This window comes from Heterodontus francisci, chromosome 29, assembly GCF_036365525.1.
Source record: "Heterodontus francisci isolate sHetFra1 chromosome 29, sHetFra1.hap1, whole genome shotgun sequence".
Classification (NCBI taxonomy): Eukaryota; Metazoa; Chordata; class Chondrichthyes; order Heterodontiformes; family Heterodontidae; genus Heterodontus; species Heterodontus francisci.
The window spans coordinates 40,907,625-40,930,616 of record NC_090399.1 but is presented as its reverse complement, the minus strand read 5'-3'; the positions used below and the strand labels follow the sequence as shown (position 1 = coordinate 40,930,616).

Below are 22,992 nucleotides of genomic sequence, written 5' to 3'. Positions count from 1 at the left end.
GGATAGTTTTAGTGTGAAAGGAATTAAGGGAGCAGAATTCTTGAGGTGTATTCAGGAGAACTTTTTTGCCCACTATGTAGCAAGTCCAACAAGAGAAGGTGCAGTTTTAAACGTAGTTTTAGGAAATGAAGATGGACAGGTGGAAGGGGGGGGCAGTGGGAGAGCATTCTGGTGGTAGTGATCATAATTCAGTCAGTTTTAACAGAATTATGGAAAAGGACAGAGACAGAACAGGAGTTAGAGTTCTCAATTGGGACAAGGCCAATTTTACTAAACTGAGGAGTGACTTAGCAAAAGTGGACTGGAAACAGCTACTTGAAGGTAAATCAGTGTCAGAGCAGTGGGAGGCATTCAAAGGGGAGATTCAAGGGGTTCAGAGTAAACATGTTCTCACAAAGAAAAAGGGTGGGATGGCCAAATCTAGAGCCCTATAGATGTCAAGGAGCCTACAGGGTAAGATGAGGCAGAAAAAGAAAGCTTATGTCCGACACTGAGAACTCCATACTACAGAAAGCCGTGAGGAGTATAGAAAGTGGAGGGGTGAAATCAAAAAAGAAAATCAGGAAAACAAAGAGAGGGCATGAAAGAATATTGGCAAGCAAAATCAAGATGAACCCAAAGATGTTTTCTCAATATATTAAGAGTAAGAGGATAACTAAGGAGAAAGTAGGGCCCATAAAAGCCCAAAATGGTAATTTTGTGTAGGGGCAGAAGATGTTGGTATGGTACTTAATGAATACTTTGCGTCCGTATTCACAAAAGAGGGGGACGATGCAGATATTGTAGTTAAGGAGGAGGAGTGTGAAGTACTGGAGGTGATAAACATAGGGAGAGAGGAAGTATTGATGGGATTAGCATCCTTAAAGGTTGATAAATCACCAGGGCCAGATGAAATGTACCCTTGGCTGTTAAAAGAAGCAAGAGAGGAAACAGCAGAAGGTCTGACCATCATTTTCCAGTCTTCACTGGATACAGGTGTGGTGCCGGAGGATTGGAGAACTGCTAACGTTGTACCTCTGTTTAAAAAGGGAGCAAAGGATAGACCGAATAATTACAGACCAGTCAGTCTAACCTCAGTAATGGACAAGTTATTGGAATCTATTCTGAGAGACAGGATAAACTATCACTTAGAAAGGCAGAGGTTAATCAAGGATAGTCAGCATGGATTTGTTAAGGGATGATCTTGTTTGACCAACTTGATCGAATTTTTTGAAGAAGTAACAAGGAAGATAGATGACAGTAGTGCAGTTGATGTGGTCTACATGGATTTTAGCAAGGCTTTTGACAAGGTCCCACATGACAGACTAGTTAAAAAAAAAACCCATGGGATCCAGCGAAATGCTGAAAGTTGGATACAAAATTGGCTCAGTGGCAGGAAACAAAGGGTAATTGTTGACGGGTGTTTTAGTAACTGGACAGTTGTTTCCAGTGATGTTCCGCACAGCTCAGTATTGGGTCCCCTCCTTTTTGTGGTATATATTAACAATTTGGACGTAAATGTAAGGGACATGATCAAGAGGTTTGCAGACGATACAAAGATTGGCCGTGTGGTAGATAGCGAGGAGGATAGCTGTAGGCTGCAGGAAGATATTGATGGTCTGGTCAGGTGGGCAGAAAAGCGGCAAATGGATTCAACCTGGGGAAGTGTGAGGTGATGCATTTGGGGAGGTCAAACAAGGCAAAGGAATACATGATAAATGGGAAAGTACTGAGAAGTGTAGAGGAAGTGAAGGACCTTGGAGTGAATGTCCACAGATCCCTGAAAGGAGCAGGACAGGTCGATAAGATGGTTAAGAAGGCAGATGGAATCCTTTCCTTTAGTAGCCAAGGTATAGAATATAAGATCAGGGAGGTTATGCTGGAACTGTATAACTCATTGGTTAGGCTACAACTTGAGTACTGTGTGCAGTTCTGGTCACCTCATTAAAGAACGGATGTAATTGCACCGCAGAAGGTACAAAGAAGATTTACGAGGATGTTGCCAGGACTGGAAAAATGCAGCTGTGAGGAAAGATGGGATAGGCTGGGATTGATTGCCTTGGAACAGAGAAGACTGAGGGGAGATCTGATTGAAATGTACAAAATTTTGAAGGGCCCGGATAGAGTGGAGGTGAAGGGCCTATTCACCTTAGCAGTGAGGTCAGTGACTCGTGGGCATAGATTTAAAGTGATTGGTAGGGGGGAATGAGGAAAAATGTTTTCACCCAGATGGTGGCGGGGGTCTGGAACTCATTGTGTGAAAGGGTAGTTGAGGCAGAGACCATCAACTCATTCAAAAGGGAGTCTGGATATGCACCTCAAGTGCACTAATCTTCAGGGCTACAGACCAAATGCTAGAAGGTGAGACTAGAATAGGTGGATCGTTTTCCAGCCTGCACAGACACGATGGACCAAGTGGCCTCTTTCCGTGCCTTAAACTTTGTATGATTCTATGATTCATCAGGATTCAGTGAGTCAGAGAATCAGACAGCACAGAGGAGGCCATTCAGTCAATCGTGTCTGTGCTGGCTCTTTGAAAGATCTATTTAATTAGTCCCACTCCCCTGCTCTTTCCCTATAGCCCTGTGAATTTTCCCCTTCTGGTAATGAAAGTTATTATTGAATCTGCTTCCAGTGCCCTTTCAGGCAGGACATTCCAGATCACAACAACTCGCTGTGTAAATAAAATTCTCCTCATCTCCCCCTCTGGTTCTTTTACCAAATCCCTTCAATCTGTGTCTCTCTGGTCACCGACCCTCCTGCCATTGGAAACAGTTTCTCCTTATTTACTCGATCAAAGTCGCTGATGATTTAATGAATGATTCTGACTGAACACTTCCTTCCTGTTCAATCTATATTCAGTCTCGATCAGTGAATTCCCATTCACCCATCACACAATCTCCGGGACTCGGAGCCATTACCTCATTATTCTACACTCAGCTTCTGGGAGACTCACTCGACCTTTTAGTCCAGAAGAATCTTCAGACACTAATTAGAGAATAGGAGCAGGAAAATGTTTACGCTGCCGTTCATTTGACTCCAAGGAACTGTCCATGTTTTGCTTAGTTTGGTAAATATTTCCCATAACTGTGAATTTGCAAACTGTGCAACGTCCAATCTGCAGATTTTGAAGCTTCTCCTTCGCAGTGATTTAAACAGCGGCTCGATGCTGTTAATACAGAGTCAGCGAGAGCAGTGTTCTCATGCTTCACGGCAGAGAGACGGGTCCAACACTTTGGGCCTTTCCAAATCACACAGACTAAACAACAACAACTTGTATTTATGTGGTACCTTTAACTTAGTAAAACATCTCAAACTGCTTCAAAGGAGAGTAAATCAGACCAAATATAACACCGAGATAAATAAGGAGATATTAGGGCAGGTAACCAAAAGCTTGGTCATACATGTCAGTTTTAAGGAGTGTTTTAAAGGAGAGAGAGAGAGAGAGGGAGAGAGATGGAGAGCTTTAGGGACAGAATTCCAGAGCTTTGGGCCCAGGCAGCTGAAGGCATGACCGCCGTCAGTGGAGTGATGGATTCACAGTCGATGTTAGTGATACGATTGTGTCCGTTAGAATATTTTAAAAAACTTTCACCAGCAGGTTGTCCCTGACTTCAGTCCCGAACCTGCCTTTTCCCAGTCTGTGTCTGTGTCCCAATCTATCCAACTGATCCCAAATCCCACACTCTGCTTCCTCTCTCTATCCTGAATCACTGATATCCACTCCTGTCAGTTTTCCTGTCACATTTCCTGGAGATTTCTGTTGAAAAGCAGAGTTGTTTGTTCTGTAAACTACACTCATTCTATCACTGAATGTTGCTCATTCACCTGATCTGAAGCTGGAGTTCCCAGTGAACTAACACTGGAATCAGTCCAGCAAATTCAATCATCAAATGAATTAATTCATGATATTTTACAAACATCCAGTAAAAGATGGGCTGGGATTAGTTTAGTGTTTTGCTGCAGCAGATTTAATATTTAATTATTCATTAATCATCAATTACTCGTCATTTACAATTCCTGGAATTCCTGCTGTTTCCCGCCCAGTGGGAATTGAATGATTTCGGTTTAAACCCTTTGAAGAGATTCCCAGGTTTAACCCTTTCTGAGCAAACCCTGGGGATAATCTGGCTGGTTTGGGATTTGGGTGAAAATGGGGAAAGTCAGGAGTGTCCCAGGAGAAGAGGGAAGGTGGAGATTATCAGTTTTTCAGTCTCCATCATCAGTCACTGCTCTGAGTGTCTCCTCCTCATGTGGCTCGGTGTCAGTTTCTATCTGATTGACTCTCCTGTGAAGCACTTTGGGATGTTTTACTGTGTTAGCGGTCCTATACCAGTTGTTTTCTGTTGTTGTTGCTGCTGATCGACATTGGCTCCTGGTCTGACAATGCCTCAGTTTTAAAATTCTCATCCTTGTCTTCAAATCCCTCTGCAGTCTCAATCCTCCCTCCCTTGGAGGGTTGTGGAACTGGAGGAGGTTACAGAGAAAAACTCATTTCTAATAATATTTTCCAACAGCCGAATAAAACCCTCCGAGATCTCTGCACTCCTCGAATTCTGCCCTCTTCTATCTCCCATGTACTTCACTCCACCACTGGCAGCTGTACCTTCAGCTGCCTGGACCCTAAGCTCTGGAATTCCCAACTCAAACCTCTCCGTGTCTCTCCCTCTCTCTCCTCCTTTAAGATCCTCCTTCAACCTACTTTTCTCCAAGCTTTTGGTCACCTGTCCTAATATCTCCTTATCTCACTCGGTGTCAGTTTTGGTCTGATTTTTGCTCCTGTGAAGCACCTTGGGGCTTTTACTGCATTAATGATGCTGTTTAAATACCAGTTCATTCTTTGAGGACTCTGGAACAGTTGAGCTGATTATAAACTCTCTCCTAACTTGTACTTGTTGCTGCTCAGAATCTGATCGTCAATCAACAGAAACACAACCAGAAATTGTCCTGCCGTCTGCTTTGAAATGCAATAAGTGGGGGGAAAAATGTTGGAGATTCCAGAGCTAAGCTGGTAAAGGGGGAGCAGAGTCCCGGAGCAGAGAGTCCCCTGTCTAACAGAGCTGATCAGGTTATTTTAAACCAGCTTGCTGTTGTTTGTTACCAGGTGAAAGTGCAATCTTCACACCAGCAACTGTATCTTGGAGAAAGGGAAGCTGTGAACACAACACGACGGGGTCAGACTGCGGGAGATGTAAGAAAGGTTTTCAAGGCCGACGGTGGAGAGCGGGCTCGTACCTCCCAATCCCCAAAGGGACGGCCAATGTCTGTGAGTAACGAGCACTTCTCCGGCCCGGTCCAGTGCCGGCGGAAGATTCACTTCATATTTCATTCTCATCGTAACTCCCGGCAACGCATCGATTCCAAAATACAACCCAATGGATGTTTGTGATTGTGTTAATGTGTAAACAGAGACTGACAGTGGGAGATTGTACAGACACAGAATCAGAGAATCAGACAGCACAGAAGGAGGCCATTCGGCCTATTGTGCCTGTGCCGGCTCTTTGAAAGATCTATCTAATTAATCCCACTCTCCTGCTCTTTCCCCATAACCCTGTAAATTCATCTTTTTCAAGTATTTATTCAATTGAAAAAGTCATTATTGAATCTGCGTCCATTGCCCTTTCAGGCAGAACATTCCAGATCACAACAACTCTCTGTGTATAAATAAAATTCTCCTCCTCTCCCCCTCTGGTTCTTTACTAGTTCTCTTCAATCTGTGTCCTCTGGTCACTGACCCTCCTGCCACTGGAAACACTTTCTCCTTATTTACTCCATCAAAACCCTTCAGGATTTTGAAGCCTCTCTCAGTGTAATGTCGGAGTCAGTAAACAAGGTGGAATTGCTGACATGATGTAGAGGGTGAGGTTAGAATAGTCGTATGGGTTAAATGTGATGAAATCTCACTCGGGACACACACACAGATCCAGAGGTAGCAGTGAGGTGGAGACTGATGTGTGAATGGAATGTGAACATCTGGATGAACATCTGGGGAACAGCTGGGGAGGGTGAAAGGAGAATAAGCCTCTGTGTAATAAATATCTGAAGCAGATCAGGAAGTGAAGGTTGTGAGGGATATCTGTGGTCATTGCTGTGTGTGGAATGTCCCGAGATCAGGAAACAGAGAGTGACACAAATGGGCAGTGGGGGAGGGGTCTATGTGATTACTGACCCCCTTACATATTAACCCTGCTCACTTACACATTAATCACACGTAGTGGGAACGTACTTACACACTAACCTCACACTCACCTTACGTGAGCACTTTAGTAACTCGACCTGGTCTCACCTGGAGCTGGTTTGAACACCCAGAGGATGCAGCATGTGAATCCCCCTTGAGATCTTTGTTTGTGAGTTTGAGTGAGGTTGATCCCATGAACACTCCATGTGATGGGTTGTATTAGTGTCTTCATTAATAAAGATTGTTAATCAGACGTCTCTCTAACTCTTAGTGTTTCTGTTTTCCTCTCCAGGCTTCCCTGACACTGTCGCCAGTGGCCGTAAGTATGACCTACGCTCTCTGACCTGTGACCCGCTGACCCAGAGCCCATTTCTGTATCGGGATCGAACCATTCTCCTCAAACCTCCCTCATCCCACACTGACTGAGGAACAGGTGTAGGAGTGACCAGGGATTGAGTGTGGAAGAGGTGTAGGTGTGAACAGGGAGTGAGTGAGGAATAGGTGTAGGTGTGAACAGGGAATGAGTGTGGAACAGGTGTAGGTGTGAACAGGGAGTGAGTGAGGAACAGGTGTAGGTGTGAATTGGGAGTGAGTGAGGAACAGGTGTAGGTGTGAACAGGGAGTGAATGAGGAACAGGTGTAAGTGTGAACAGGGAGTGAATGAGGAACAGGTGTAGGTGTGAACAGGGAATGAGTGTGGAACAGGTGTAGGTGTGAACAGGGAGTGAGTGAGGAACAGGTGTAGGTGTGAATTGGGAGTGAGTGAGGAACAGGTGTAGGTGTGAACAGGGAGTGAATGAGGAACAGGTGTAAGTGTGAACAGGGAGTGAATGAGGAACAGGTGTAGGTGTGAACAGGGAGTGACTATAACACCCCAAACTGACCGGGAGTGCGAGACTTGAGCAGGAACATGTGGGAACTGGGCCTTCAGCTGACTGGGTCATAAGCTCTGGAATTCCCTCTGTCAGGACCCTCTGACAGCACAGCACTCCCTCAGTCCTGACCCTCCGACAGTGCAGCACTCCCTCGGTACTGAGCCTCTGACAGTGCAACATTCCGTCAGAACTGACCATCCAACAGTGCAACATTCCCTCAGAACTGACCATTCCACAGTGCACCGCTCCCTCAGTACTGACCCTCTGGCAGTGCAACACTCCCTCAGAACTGACCCTCTGACAGTGCAGCGTTCCCTCAGTACTGACCCTCTGACAGTGAAACACTCCCTCAGTACTGACCCTCTGACAGTGCAGCACTCCCTCAGACTGACCGTCTGACAGTGAAACTCTCCCTCAGTACTGACCCTCTGACAGTGCAGCACTCCCTCAGAACTGACCCTCTGACAGTGCAGCACTCCCTCAGTACTGACCCTCTGACAGTGAAACACTCCCTCAGTACTGACCCTGTGACAGTGCAACAATCCCTCAGTACTGAACCTTCAACAGTGCAACGCACCCTCAGTACTGATCTTCCAACATTGCAGCACTCCCTCAGAGCTGACCCTCCAACAGTGTCATAGTTATCGAGTCATACAGCACAGAAACAGGCCCTTCGGCCCATAGTGTCTATGCCGGCTATCAAGTGTCTAACTGTTCTAATACCCTTTCCCAGCACTTTGCCCATAGCCTTGTATGCTATGGCATTTCAAGTGCTCATCTAAATACCTCTTCAATATTGTGATGGTTCCTGCCTCTATCACCTCTACAGGTAGCGCCTTCCAGATTCCAGCCACCCTCTGGGTGAAAACATTTTTCCTCAAATCCCCTCCAAACTTCCTGCCCCTTACCTTAAATCTATGCCCCTCGGTTATTGACCCCTCCGCTAAGGGAAAATGTTTCTTCCTATCTAATCCATCAATGCCCCTCATAATTTTGTATACCTCATCAGGTCCCCACTCAGCCTTCTCTGCTCTAAGGAAAACAACCCTAGCCTTTTCAGTATCTCTTCATAGTGAAATGTTCCAGCCCAGGCAACATCCTGGTGAATCTCCTCTGCACCTTCGCCAGCGCAATCGCATCCTTCCTCCAGTGTGGTGACCAGAACTGTACACCGTACTCCAGCTGTGGCCGAACTAGCATTTTATACAGCTCCATCATAACCTCTCTGCTCTTATATTCTATGCCTCGGCTAAGAAAGGCAAGTATCCCATATACCTTCCTAACCACCTAATCTATCTGTGTTGCTGCCTTCAATGAGCTATGGATAAGTACACCAAGGTCCCTCTAACCTTCAGTACTTCCTAGGGTCCTAACATCCATTGTATATTTCCTTGCCTTGTTAATCTTCCCAAACTGCATAACCTCACACTTCTCAGTATTAAATACCCTTTGCCACTGCTCCACTCATATTATCAGCCCATCTATATCATCCTGTAATCTAAGGCTTTCCTCCTCACTATTTACGACACCTCCGATTTTCCTGTCGTCTGCAAACTTACTGATCATACCTCCTATATTCACATTTAAATCATTGATGTACACTACAAAAAGCAAGGGTCCCAGCACCAATCCCTGTGGAACAACACTGGTCACAGGTTTCCACTCGCAGAAACAACCCTCGACCATCACCCTCTGCCTCCTGCCACTTAGTTAATTTTGGATCCAATTTGCCAAATTGCCCTGGATCCCATGGGCTCTTACCTTTTCAATCAATCTCCCATGCAGGACCTTATCAAAAGCCTTACTGAAGTCCATGTAGACTACATCAGCTGCCTTACCCTCATCTACACATCTAATTACCTCCTCGAAAATTTCAATCAAGTATGTTAGACACGATTTCCCCCTGACAAAGCCATGCTGACTATCCCTGATTAATCCCTGCCTCTCCAAGTGGAGATTAATCCTGTTCCTCAGAATTTTTTCCAATAGTTTCCCAACCACTGATGTTAGACTCACTGGCCTGTAATTATCTGGTTTATCCCTGCTACCCTTCTTGAATGATGGTACCACATTTGCTGTCCTCCAGTCCTCTGGTATCTCTCCTGTGGCCAGAGATGATATGAAAATTTGTATCAGAGCCCCTGCTATCTCCTCCCTTGCCTCACATAACAGTCTGGGATAAATCTCATCTGGGCCTGGGGATTTATCCACTTTTAAGCCCTCTAAAACAGCTAATAGTTCCTCCCTTTCAATACTACTATATCCAAGTATATCATAATCCTCCTCCCTGATCTCTACACCTACATCGTCCTTCTCCATAGTGAATGCAGATGCAAGTTAATCAATTAAAACCTCATTTAAAAGGGATGTGGGCGTTTGAGGAGGTTTTAGAGATAGGGAGGGTGAGGCAATGGGGGAATTTAAAAACAAGGATGAGAATTTTAAAATCGAGGCATTGCTGGACTGTGAGCCAATGTAAGGCAACGAGCAAAGTGGGTGATGGGTAAAAAGAGTTTGGTTTGCGTGAAGACAGGGGCAGCAGAGTTTTGGATGACATCAAGTTTAAGAAGGGTAGAATGTGAGAGACCAGCCAGGAATGCATCAGAATAGTCGAGTCTAGAGGTAACAAAGGAATGGATGAGAGTTTCAGCGGCAGATGAGCTGAGGCAGGGGTGGAATCGGGAGATGTTACAGAGGTTGAAATAGGCGGTCTTAGTGATGGAGTGAATATGAGCTCGGAAGCTCATCTCAGGTTGTGAACAGTCTGGTTGAGCCTCAGACAGTTGCCAGGGAGATGGATGGAGTTGGTGGCTCAAGAACAGAGTTTCTGGCAGTACTAAAGAGAATGGCTTCTGCCTTCCTGATACTTAAATGGAGGAAATTTCTGCCCTCCCAGTGCTGGATGTCAGATAAGCAGTTTAATAATTTATCAACAGTGGAGGAGTTGAGAGAGGTGGTGGTGAGGTAGAGCTGGATGTTGTCAGTGTACATGTGAAAATTAACAGAGTGTTTTCAGATGATGTGACTGAGGGGCAGCGTGTAGATGAGAAATAGGAGGGGCCAAGGATAGATCATTGGGGAACACCAAAGGTAACGGTGTGGGAGCAGGAAGAGAAACCATTACAAGTGATTCTCTGACGACGTTTAGATAGATAAGCAAGGAACCAGGTGAGAGCAGTCCCACCCAGCTGGACGACAGTGCAGAGGTGTTGGAGGAGGATGGTGTGGTCAACCGTGTCAAAGGCTGCAGACAGGTTGAGAAGGACGAGGAGGGAAAGTTTACCTTTGTCACAGTCACATAGGATGTCATTTGTGACTTTGATAAGAGTTGTTTCAGTACGGTGACAGGGGCAGAAACCTGATTGCAGGATTCAAACATGGTGTTCCAGGAAAGATGGCCATGGATTTGGGAGGTGACAACACGGTCAAGGACTTTGGAGAGGAAAGGGAGTTTGGAGATGGAGTGTTAGTTTATAAGGACAGAGCGGGTCAAGGGGTTTATTTTAAGAGAAGAATGATAACTGAAAATTTGAAAGAAAGATGGACAGAACCTGACGAGAGGGAACCGTTAACAATATCAGCTAACATCGGAGCCAGGAAGGGACTCGGCTCCATCCATCCAAGCACCGTGAAGCTGAGGCCCTGGAGCTGCCGGCTCCTGTGCCCAGCCTGATACCATTCGCTCACCCCGGGTCCTGAATTCCTATTCTAATCCCTCGGCTGGGCTTGTCCTGATGGAAATTGCCCCACACACAACGTCGGCTGACTCGGCGAGAGAGGGAGAAAGAGAGAAGGCAGTGACCAGGCGGGGGGAATGGAAGGGAGACGGACTCAATAAAGTGTCTCCAGAAAAAAATTAATTTACATGAGAAGATTTTCTGCATCTTCAGCATTTTGGCTTTTGGAAGAACATTTTTGTTTTCTGAGCAGATGTGAGGAACTGAGAATTGAACCAATGGAGGTGGAGGAGAGACTGTGTCTGCTGTTTCCCTTCCTGTCCTGCAGGGGGTGGTGATAGTCTCTTCCAGCCCCCACTCCCGTTGCTGGGGGTATTTTCATATCCCCAGTGATTCCTGCTGTCATTCAGTTGATGGAAGTCTGGGGATAAATATTCCGTTCATTGACTGGTAACACTGGGACCTGCCTCTGGGCTGCTCTGAGTTGTTTTGTTTATTCATTAATTGAATAATTGATGTAACCGGATATTTCACCGCGTTCTTGACCTGCTCTCTGAACTTGGACTGAGTCACCACATAAATAAATGTGTTTGTGCAACAACTTAAATTCGACAGCATCCATCCGACTTCTTTAAATGTATAATTAGAATCAGAATCAAAGTGATATGAGATTCCAAAATAATATAAAACATACACCAACCACAGAAGTATGAAGTTGCCAGATATGGTGACGAGTAAAATCACAGACTTCCTTCTGCTCTCCATCTCTGGGTCACTGTGATCCTTTCTTTTGCTCTGACCCCTCAGTCCCTTACGGACTCGACTGGCCACTAAAATGTGTCTGACTGTCAGAGCGTTGAGCAACAGGATTAAAGTGAATGGGAGCAATGGGGTTAAAATCTGACCAAACTTGCGAAATGCCCCCCATCCGGGATCAGTATAATAGCTTTTCCTTCTGGAACAGAAAACCGGCACATTGTCGATTATCTCTCCAGGTTCATACTTAAAGTAGTGAGGAATGTTTTTTGAACAGAGCAGAATGCAGGTTGTTGTGAGAATCACAGCCGCAGTTTTCTCAGTGCAATATTTTGTTTTCAGCTTCTGGCAACAAATGGCCACAAATCGATCAAAGGTGAAAGTGACGGTGAACCAGACAGAACAGTCTATGGCTGCATGGATCAGGACAGCGATAACACTACACACAGGGGTGATCTTCAGGAAGGACACTGGGAAATAATGGGAATTGATGTTCAGCAGTATGACCTCAGTGATAATAACCAGTAGATCCGCCGTTGCCATGGCCACCAGGTAGCGAGTGGTGCAGGTGGAGAGGCCGCACTTTGCCCGGGACAGGATCACAATCGCCAGTAAATTAACTGTGAGAGAGAGAAGGGAAAAGAGACTGAAAATTACTGATCAAACATTCTCCGTGTCTGACCCAGACAGTAAGGGCAGAATTTTAGCAACGAAAACAGGGGGTTGGGGGCGGGTCAGAGGATAAAATTAAAAAATCTTAACCCTGACCCCAACTGACCTCTGACCTGCTCTCTTCCAGGTTCAATGAAGTTGGGAAAGGGGACGGACAGACAGTCGCTCCCAGGAGGCGGGTTGGTAATTTAAATATTTGAATGAGTCTGCAAGTCTCTGATTTAATCTGTTTTACAGGTTTCACTCTGTCCAGCCAGGATTCCCCGTTATACCCCACTTTGCATATAAAGACACCTGGGATTGGCTTTGGAACAGATTCCCCCTCTGGGATTGGGCCGCTCCCTCAGGATCCTTCTTCCCACCCTGGGACTGCACCCCATCTTCCCCATAATTGTCTCTCACCACTCCAAAGGATCGGACTGAACCCCCACTGATAGCACCTCACCATGGATCGGACCCCAGTACCCCCAGGGATCAGATCACAACCCCACGGATCAGATCTCACCGTCCCCAGGATCAGACACTCCCCCAACCCGTTCCCCCAAACCTGACGGGGACCAATCTCCAGGATAGCAAACCCCTCCCCAAGGTTCAGGATCAGACACTCCCCCTCCTCCTCCCCTCCTGCTCCTCCTCCCCAGACTCGGACCACACTACAGGATAGTAGAGCCATCCCCGGGGTTGGTGATCGACAGACCAGTGATCGGAGATGTCACCACTCTTTCCCCCTCTGGAGATGGTGATTGGACACCCCCGATATCAGGCATCTCCCCCAAAACACCGGGGACAGCATTTAGACCGCCCTGGTCTTGAGGCCTGCTCCAGAGTCCGCCCTGCCTGACTGGAAACCAAGCCTGTCAATCAGGCTGACTTCAGGGCGGGGAACCTGTCAAGGATAAAAGAGGCAGTCTGTGGAGTTAAAACTCTGAAACTCTGCTCCCCACCTATGCCACTCACCCCTGTTAATATCCAGGAATAAACATTGGAGTAAAAAAAAATACTGAAACTGCTGTAAATCTGATAAACATATGAGAATGATGGGTAGATCGATCCCAGGGGTGTGGACCAGCCTGCCAGCTGTGTGCCAATAGGGGATCCCCACATCAAGCACCAGCCCACACCCCCTCCACTCCCAGTGACTCTGGTGTAGCCATCCTCCATTGCCAGCACAGGCCATACCAGAAAGTGGGAGCAATGGTTATAATTGAAGTTTTAAATCTCAGTGTTGAGTCTGAGAGGCACTAAATGCTGAATTGAACAATTCTGTGCTGTTTCTCATTAAACTTCAGTGGAAGAGTATAGGAGGTCAGAGATAGAGAGGTCAGAATGGGAGTGGGATGTAGAATTAAAATGACAAGTGACCAGAAGCTCAGGGTCACACTTGCAGACTGAATGGAGGTGTTCAATCACTCAATCTGTGTTTGCTCCTCTCCCAATGTCCGGGAGATCCATCGTGAGCAGTGAATACTGTTAATAAATTGAAAGAAGACCAAGTAAATCACTGTTTCACCTGACAGGAGTGTTTGGGGTCTTGGACAGTGAGAAGGGAGGAGGTAAAAGGCCAGGTGTTACATCTCCTGAGCTTGCACGGGAAGGTGCCTGGGGAAGAGGAGCTGATGTTGGGGGTGGTTGAAGAGTGGATCAGGGTGTCACAATGAGTGGGGGGAAGAGAGGGAGCAGAATATATGTTTGGTGTTGGACTGAGCTCGATGTTGCAGAAATGTTGGAGGATGATGTGTTGAATGTGGAGGCTGGTGGGATAGAAGGTGACAACAAGGGGAACCTTATCATGGTTCTGGCAGGGAGGGAAGGGGTGAAGATAGTAACATGGGAAATAGGATGGACACAGTCGAGGGCCCTGTTAACCCAGCTGCCATTGCTGTTCACTGAACTGGCTCAGATGGAGGGGTGGCTTCTTGGAGACAAGAGCTACTCTTATAGACATGGCTCCTGACACCAGTGAGAAACCCCACCACAGCTGCAGAGAAAAGATACAACTCCCGTCACGGAGCTACAAGAGCCACCATTGAGCAGGCTTTCAGCATGCTGAAAGTGCACTTCCGCTGCCTGGATAGATCGGGTGGTGCCGTGCAGTACGAACCGGAAAGGGAAGCTCATATTGTTGCTGTTTTCTGTACTCTGCACAGCTACACATTCAGTAGCGGGGAGGCCTTGCAGGATGAGGAGAGATGTTAGCAGGACTCATCCTCGGACGATGAGGACACTGAGGACTTACAGCAGGAAAGATGCCTGAGAGGACAGAGAGCATCCAGGTGCTGCATGCAGGGCGAACAGCGAGCAAGGGATGTACGGCAATGCCTTATTGATCAAAGTTTTTCCACACCATAAAGACCACCATGTGCTTTGCAAGTCACACAGCACCCTCCTTCACCTGTTGTGCAGCAGTCTGCATCTGCAACATCTTGGTCTCCACTATTGCTGCCAGCAGCAGACTGAGCTATTGTCAATGTTACTGCATCTGTGGAGACACACATGAGTAATGTGGTACAGTGGCACAGTGGTTAGCACCGCAGCCTCACAGCTCCAGCGACCCGTGTTCAATTCCGGGTACTGCCTGTGTGGAGTTTGCAAGTTCTCCCTGTGTCTGCGTGGGTTTTCTCTGGTTGCTCCGGTTTCCTCCCACATGCCAAAGACTTGCAGGTTGATAGGTTAATTGGCCATTATAAATTGCCCCTAGTATAGGTAGGTGGTAGGGAAATATAGGGACAGGTGAGGATGTGGTAGGAATATGGAATTAGGGTAGGATTAGTATAAATGGGTGGTTGATGGTCGGCACAGACTCAGTGGGCTGAAGGGCCTGTTTCAGTGCTGTATCTCTAAACTAAACTAATACTGACATGGAAATGATGTTATTCTATACATTGGCAGTTCTGAAAGGTCAGTGATGTAAAGGGCGGAGACATGATCGGTACATGCTGGCACACTTCATTCACACAGTAAAAATGACACACATATTAGTGTAGAACATTTAGTGACTGAACTTTTGACAGTGTAGTGTCACCCATTTGCTCCATTATGTTTTTTTTAAACATTTGAGGGTGCTTCTTCGCGTTGTCATCTCTGCACTAGCAGCCTGACTGGAGGAAGGCAACTGATCTGATTGCCCTTTGGCTGTGGATGACTTTGGTGGTCGTCCTCTCTGTGCACGATGCCTGGAGGGCCCCAGCTGGCTGGGGGAATCCTGTGTCCGTGCAGAACACCCCTCAGACATTGTGGCTGCTGGAGCTGGACTCACCGGTGGAGGGGCGAAGGGGCCGGTGTCCACATTGGAATCACCTTGAGGGGCGACCCCAGGTATGGTGTGCAGGTTTGCCTCCCCCATCTCAGGGCTTGTTTGAACCCTCTGCCCTTCTGGGAAGGACCAGGGACAGGGACAGTCTCCATGACCCTGGTCCACCTCTCATCTTGCCACTGATTTGAGGATCTGATGTCCTCGGCGAGGAATTGCAGGTCAGTGTGAATCAATGGAATCTGGCTCTCCAGGAGGGCCACCGTCCTCTCCATGGATGATGCCATGTGCTCAAATGCCTGGGACATGGCAGCTGTCATGACCTGGATGAACTCCCACATCGTCCGCTCAAGACTGCGCACGACCTGTGACATCTCCACCAGAAGTTGCCACGACTGCTGCTGCAGCTCCAGGATGCCCTGTGCCAGGAGGTGTCCTGGGCCACCAAGTATTGACCTGCATGATACAATGAGAATAGTACACTGTCAGTCTTTATGATGCTTATGTAACTATTATGCCTACATTGTCTCGAACAGTACAATTTTCACAGTGATCATTGTGTCTATCAAATGGCTGTATGTTCACACAGGACCCCAAGCTCAATGTCACCGACTGCCCAGTCCACATGTATTGCTGCCAGTTCCAGGGCTTCCTCCTCAGCCTGTGTCAGCGTCCGCAGATCCAGCATTCCTCCACCAGTCCGACTCACCTCCTGAGCATTGTGGGATCTCTTTGTCTGGTGGAGCAAGGAGGTAGATATTAAGAATGATAGCTCAACAAGATGACACATGTCACATGGGTGATGCTCGGTGTGCACTACTGAGTGAGCCACCCATGTAGATGCCATGCTCTGAGCAGCAGACAGGGGTGAGTTCTTTCATTCTGTTACGACTAGGTGAGAAAGAGGTCTAGGGTTCCCTTTCAGCTTTCACCTGGTCTAACTGTAACAGGGTTTAATTTTAAACACACCATGTTTTTAGCTCCCCATTGGTGAATCCCTGTTCACTGCTTTCCAAATATAAGGCAAAGAAACCAACACAAACAGGCTTTCTTAGGTTTAAAGAAGAAAAGTTGAAATTTATTAAACATAAACTTAAACTATAATTCGGTTAACATGTATGGATACACACCGCACTCCACACTAGCATGCATACGTGATCAGACATGCAAATAGAGACAGAAGAGACCAGAAGTAAAATAGTGGAAAGGTTTGAGCCAATATCTGAAGAGTTGTTGTTACGGTTCTTCGAGTTCACTTTAGAGTCCTTGATTGTAGGTAGATCTGGCTTTTCGTTGTGGCCCAGTATTCTTCTTGAACCTTGTTCGCTGTTGGAGACGTTTCTCTCTTGGGGTTCATGTGTCTTCAGTGGAGTCAGAGGCTTGTGAGAAAGAGATGGGAGCAGACAGGATAGAGATCTCTCAGTCCGAGAACAATCAGCTTTCTTCCCAAACCATTTTACAAATTCAAAAAACTCAGGTTGCCCAGCAGGTTAGTCATGTGACTAGCTGGTTTGACCATGTCCATTTGTATATTCTGCCTTCTTAGCAGTCAACTTGGAATGCGAGCTCCTCCACCTTCAACGTCTGGTGATCAAAAGTCCATTGTGGGTTGAATGTCAGGGAATGGCTGCTTTGTCCTTTCAAACACCATTTGTTAATATGCAAATGTCTTTTCCAGCCATGGCTGATCTGTTCAACAAGTACTGCTTAACAGTAACAGTTTAAAATCAATGTTCATAACAAAATCAATGCGCCCTGTTCTTGGCAGGTGGGGGTCGAGCATGACACCTCCACATCCAGTGGAATGAAATGCGATTTGAGAAAAGCACATTTCATTAAAAGGGTTGAGAAATGTAAGATACAGAAAAACCCATACATTTCTCTCATTCATTCCCATTCATTCATAAATCCTAAAACTTATTAAACCTGTCTTCTCTTGGTGCCAGTGCTATTGCCCCCTTTTTGGCATCCCAATAAACATGTGGTTCTTTTATTTTTTGGGAAGTTTCTCTTCCGTTTGCCCATTTCCATGGCTGCGTAGTCTTTGTTCCTGCTGAGGTAATTTTATTTTGAAAGAGTCAGTAGTGGGTGGGTCTATCCTGAACTCTCTTTCAGTGCTTTTCTGAGTCATGCAAAGGCTTTTGACTCCAGGAGATGGATCGTTGGCTTTTTTTCTGATTGTGGGGGAGGATTCTTTGCTAATCTCCCTTGTGTCCCAGAGGACACTCCTGCCTGCAGGTATTTGTGGCACTTGGACTAGGCGAGGCATCATCCTCATGGTTTCTCTGCCCTCCCAGAGGTCTTTCTTTGTTTCTGCAGCATCCTGTAAATGCTGTTAGCAACTCTGGTGGGGTGCTTCTAGTGTCTACATTTACGTAGGAGGATGTGAGGTCTAACTTTCCACATTTTCCGGATTTGGCTGACCAGACAGTAGGGGTTTCATCTGGGATTCCTCCCGGATTTCCTCTTGGTCACTTTTTCCCCTTCTCTGTCTAACCTCTTGTCAGCCTTGTTCCTGCCTGTTCATTTTTGTTCTCTGCGGGGGTCCCTTACAGTTCGCCAGCTGGAGGGTCCTCGTAACACCAGTACAGGATTTAGGGGTAATAAAAACAAGAAATGCTGGAAATACTCAGCAGGTCTGGCAGCATCTGTGGAGAGAGAAGCAGATTTAACGTTTCAGGTCAGTGACTCTTCATCAGAACTTAGGGGTGCAGATTTCACTGTAGGTTGGCGTTTTCCCTCAACTTGGCACATGTGGCAACTTCTGCAGTACTTCACCACATCTTTGTGGAGTTTTGGCCAGTCAATCTGTTGCCTTATGCAGGCTTTGGTCTTTAATATACCGGCATGTGCAGCCTCTGTAGTCTCATGGGCCCTTCTTAATATTTCTCTCTGCGACCATTTACTGGTGAAGTACTGCCCACTGCTTGCGCTCAGATCTGTGAGGAGAACTCCATTTCCTCATCAGTACCTTATTCTTTGAATAGTAGCAATCAGGGACTCCCTCTGTTTCACTTTCAGACTGGGCAGCCTGTGCTAACTCTGGCTATACGGGTCAGCTCGCTGAGCCTCAGCTGGGGAAAATCCATTTCATTCATTCCCTGGGACTCCTAACTTTCCAAAGAAAGTCTCAGACAGACAGACCTCATGGTCATCTGTCTGCAGTGCTAATTCAGTCTCCTCTGGGGGAGCTGGTTTGTTCATGGCCAGATCCACGACACATTCAGGGAAACTGCAGGGGTCCGTCTCCTGCCACTGCCCTGTCTCTCTGACATGCTGTGTTCTTTTTTTCACTACTGGTGGGCTACCACCTTCACACCCGCCAGATCATTACCTAGGAGCAAGTCAACCCCATCCACAGGCAAACTCAGGGCAATCCCTATGGTCACTGGTCCCAAACCTAGGTCGCTAGGTGCACACAGTGCACCGGTACAGGCATATACTGTCCTCCAATACCATTCACCACCATTTTAGTGTCCACTGCACTCTCTGGGAGAAAGGTCAGGCCTTTTCCCAGTAAAAGGGATCTCGTGACCCCTGTGTCCCTGAGCATCGCTATGGGCTTGCTTGCCCTACTCGAGGGATATGGGGTTACTTTCCCTTCAGACACAAAACCATGATGACCTTCAGGAATCCTATTAAATTTTCCTGCACTTGCAGCCCTAATATTCCTGTGACTCACTCTTACTGTAGTTAAAGTCACAGCTTGTTCTGCTGTGCTTTCCATTAGGGTTCCTTCTTCACTGAGTGGGTGTGCCCTGATTAATCCTACAGGTTTTCCCTTTAGTTTCCAGCAGTCAGCTTTTAAATGCCCTGCTTTATTACAATGGAAGCACACAGGTCTCCGGGTCTCACTCTTGCTTACGGCACTTCCTTTTTGGCTAGAGGAGTGGCCCCTGTGTCTCCTGCTTTCCTTTCTCTCCCAAGACTGCTTGGACAGATATCAGCTTCCCACCCTTTGTCCTTTCGGATTTGTGGGGGTGAAAAGAACTTATAAATTAAAGCAAATGCAACAGCCAGAATGGCCACTTGCCAGGCTCGCTGAACCCGCCGCTCCTCTACATAGGTCTTTATCGAGAGTGCGAGAGTGTTTAAATTCCTCTAACAGAATTAATTCTCTGAGATTCTCGTAGCTGAGCTGTATTTTAAGAACGATCAGCCACTGGTCAGTAGTCAGCTGCTTACTTCCTTGAAACTCCAGATAAGTTTGTTCAGTTTGCTTTTGGCGATAGGCTTTGGGTACTTTTTTTGTCAGTTCATAATTTGATCAACTCTCATCTAGCAACAGGGAATAAACCTCATGGGCATTTTCAGTTAGCTTGCTGTGCAGTAAAAGAGGCCAGGTCTCAGCTGGCCATTTTAACTGCCTTGCCAGTTTCTCAAAGGACCCAAAAATCTTCTACATCTTCCTCATTGAATTTTGGAATTAATTGAGTTAGTTTTAACAATTCTGTCTCCTGCCCTGAATTACGCTCCTCCATATTGGCCATGCTTTCACTGGGGTTACTCTGACACCCCCAAGTTAAGTTTAGTTTAGAGATACAGCACTGAAACAGGCCCTTTGGCCATCCAAGTATGTGCCAACCATCAGCCACCCATTTATACTAATCCTACACTAATTCCATATTCCTACCACATCCCCACCTGTCCCTATATTTCCCTACCACCTACCTATACTAGTGACAATTTATAATGGCCAATTTACCTATCAACCTGCAAGTCTTTGGCATGTGGGAGGAAACTGGAGCACCCGGAGGAAACCCACGCAGACACAGGGAGAACTTGCAAACTCCACACAGGCAGTACCCAGAATTGAACCCAGGTCGCTGAAGCTGTGAGTCTGTGGTGCTAACCACTGCGCCATTGTGCCGCCACTAACTCAAGCCACTTCAGCTCTCTTTCTTCACATTCTTTCTGGAATATTCTTTGTCTCTCTCTCTCCCTCCTCTCTCGTTCCTTCTCCTGTCTTTCTTTCTTTCCTCTCTTTTTCTTCATGTTCCTTCTGGAAAGGTCTCTCTTTCTCCCTCTCCTGTCTCTCTCTTTCTCTTTCTCTTTCCCTGTCTTCTAATTCAAATTTATTTTGTTCCAGTTTTATCTTTCCTGGCAGTACCCTGTCTGGGTCTGCTTCGAACACTGTTTCTGATTCTTCAGATTCAAGGGAAAAATGGTTTACCACTAGCCTTAGGATTTCAGACTTCCTCGCCTTGCCACGTGCAGTGATCCCACACTGCTCAGCCATTTTCCTTAACTCAACCATAGACAGTGCTTTGAACTTATCCCAAGTTACTTCACCCTGGCTTGGAGAGTTACTAGCTTCAATCACAGACATGTTAGTATTCAAGCACACACAACCACAAGAAAACCAGTACTAAAATCATGCTCTTTTTTGATTGGGAACAATTTGATTTCCCACTTCCAATTTCACTTGCTTGCCTGTGGGTCAATTCCGGACAATGGCACTCAACTTTCTGTTACGATCAGGTGAGAAAGAGGTCTAGGGTTCCCTTTCAGCCTTCACCTGGTCTGAATGTAACAGGGTTTAATTTAAAACACACCATGTTTTTAGCTCCCCCTTGGTGAATCCTTGTTCACTGCTTTCCAATTATAAGGCAAAGAAACCGGCGCAAACAGGCTTTCTTTGGTATAAAAAAGAAAAGTTGAAATTTATTAAACTTAAACTCTAATTCGGTTAACACCTATGGATACATGCCGAGCACCACACTAGCATGCATACGCAATACACACATGCAAATAGAGACAGAAAAGAGCAGAAGACAATTAAACTGGAAAAGTTTGACTCGATATCTGAAGAGTTGTTACGGTTCTTCAAGTTCATTGTAAAGTCCTTGATTGTCGGTAGATCTGGCTTTTCGTTGGGGTCCAGTATTCTTCTTAAACCTTGTTCTCCATAGGAGACTTTTCTCTTTTGGGGTTCATGTGTCTTCAGTGGATTCAGAGGCTTGTGAGAAAGCGATGGAAGCAGACAGGAGAGAGATCTCTCAATCCAGGAGCAAACAGCTTTCTGTCCAAACCGTTCATAAAAATTTAAAAAACTCAGGGTGCCCAGATGATTAGTCATATGACTAGCTGGTTTGAGCATGTTCGTTTGTGTATTCGGTTATCTTAGCAGTCAACCTGGAATGCGAGCTCCCCCACATTCAATGTCTGGTGATCAAAAGTCCATTGTGGGTTGAATGTCAGAAAATGGCTGCTTTGTCCTTGCAATCACTGTCTGTTAATATGCAAATGTATTTTCCAGCCACGACTGATCTGTTCAACAAGTCCTCTTTAAACTCCAGTAACAAGTTTAAAATCAATGTTCCTGACAAAATCAATGTGCCCCTTTCTTGGCAGGTGGGGGCAGGAATGGCAATACATTCATCCATTTATATCACGTCATTCCTCCCTGCCCAAGCTCACTGTCTTCGGCATGGCAGTGGTACACATGTGTCACTTTGTGTAAGGCACCCAGGTTCAGTGGAGTCATGATACAAAGTGCCACTTACTTTTGTGGAGTGGAGATGATCGTTCATCCTCTTTCGACACCTTTCCCAGTCACGCCGGATGACCCCATGGCTACTGACTTCCTCTGCCACCTCCAGCCAGGCTGCCTTGGTTGGGCGGGAGGGCCTCTTCTTAGCATTGCTGGGGAAAGGGACCTCCCGCCTTGCCCGCACAGCCTGGAGGAGAGTGTGCAGGGAGGCTTCGCTGAACCATGGGACCACCCTGGAGCGCCCCTTTGACATCTTTGTATTTTTGTCTGGTATTTAAATGTACAGGTTATTCCTCAATGTAACTGCTTGAACTTCTGGCTGCGAGGTTCTTTTTTCAGGTTTTAAAACTAATGCAGGACTGGCTGCCTTTTAAACAGGCCCCAGCACCTGTTTATCACATAACCCAACACCAACTACAGCACCGGAAATCCCACCCCCTCCACATCTTTTGGGAGGGGGGGGGTGCGGCACATCACGCATATGTTAATGAGCCGCTGCACTCAAGATCGGCGGTGAGCTGGTAAAATGCAGCCCACTGTCTCCCACTGTCTCCGAGCTCGAAACGTAACAAAGAGAGCTGTAAGAAAACAGTTAAATCATAAGTAGGTGTGAATGGCCACCATCCATCCCCATTGTGTAGCAATGACTTCAACCTTCAAATCATTCTGGGTGGACAATAGAAGCTTTAATCAGCTGCAAATGAAAAATGCTATCCTGAGAGTTTATGAATTAACACCGGAAGCATATCACCAAAAGTTAGCAGTGGGTGCGAGAGTTCAAAATTAACCACAAGGTATTAAGAGAGGTAACCTGGTCTGGCCTACACATCACTGCAGATCCACAGCAATTTGGTTGACTCTTAAATGCCCTCTGAGGTGGTGTTGCAAGCCACTCAGTTCAAGGGTAATTAGGGATGGGCAATGGCCTAGCCAGTGATGCCCACATCCATGAATGAATAAAAAAAAATCCTGTTAGGGGATTCCAAAAACAGCCTGAAGACTCATGTGGAAGAGCAGAGGGTTTGAACAGCCAGGAATACTGCAACCCTCACTGCTGATTACGAGCTCACGCATAGATCCAGGAGCACAGGAAAACCTTTACCTAATAACCC

At 46.4% G+C, this 22,992-nt stretch overlaps 1 pseudogene; it reads left to right on the top strand.

The window, feature by feature from the left end:
• LOC137346018 (netrin-G1-like) overlaps positions 1 to 22,992 on the top strand; it is a 49,321-nt pseudogene that overhangs the window by 7,390 nt on the left and 18,939 nt on the right.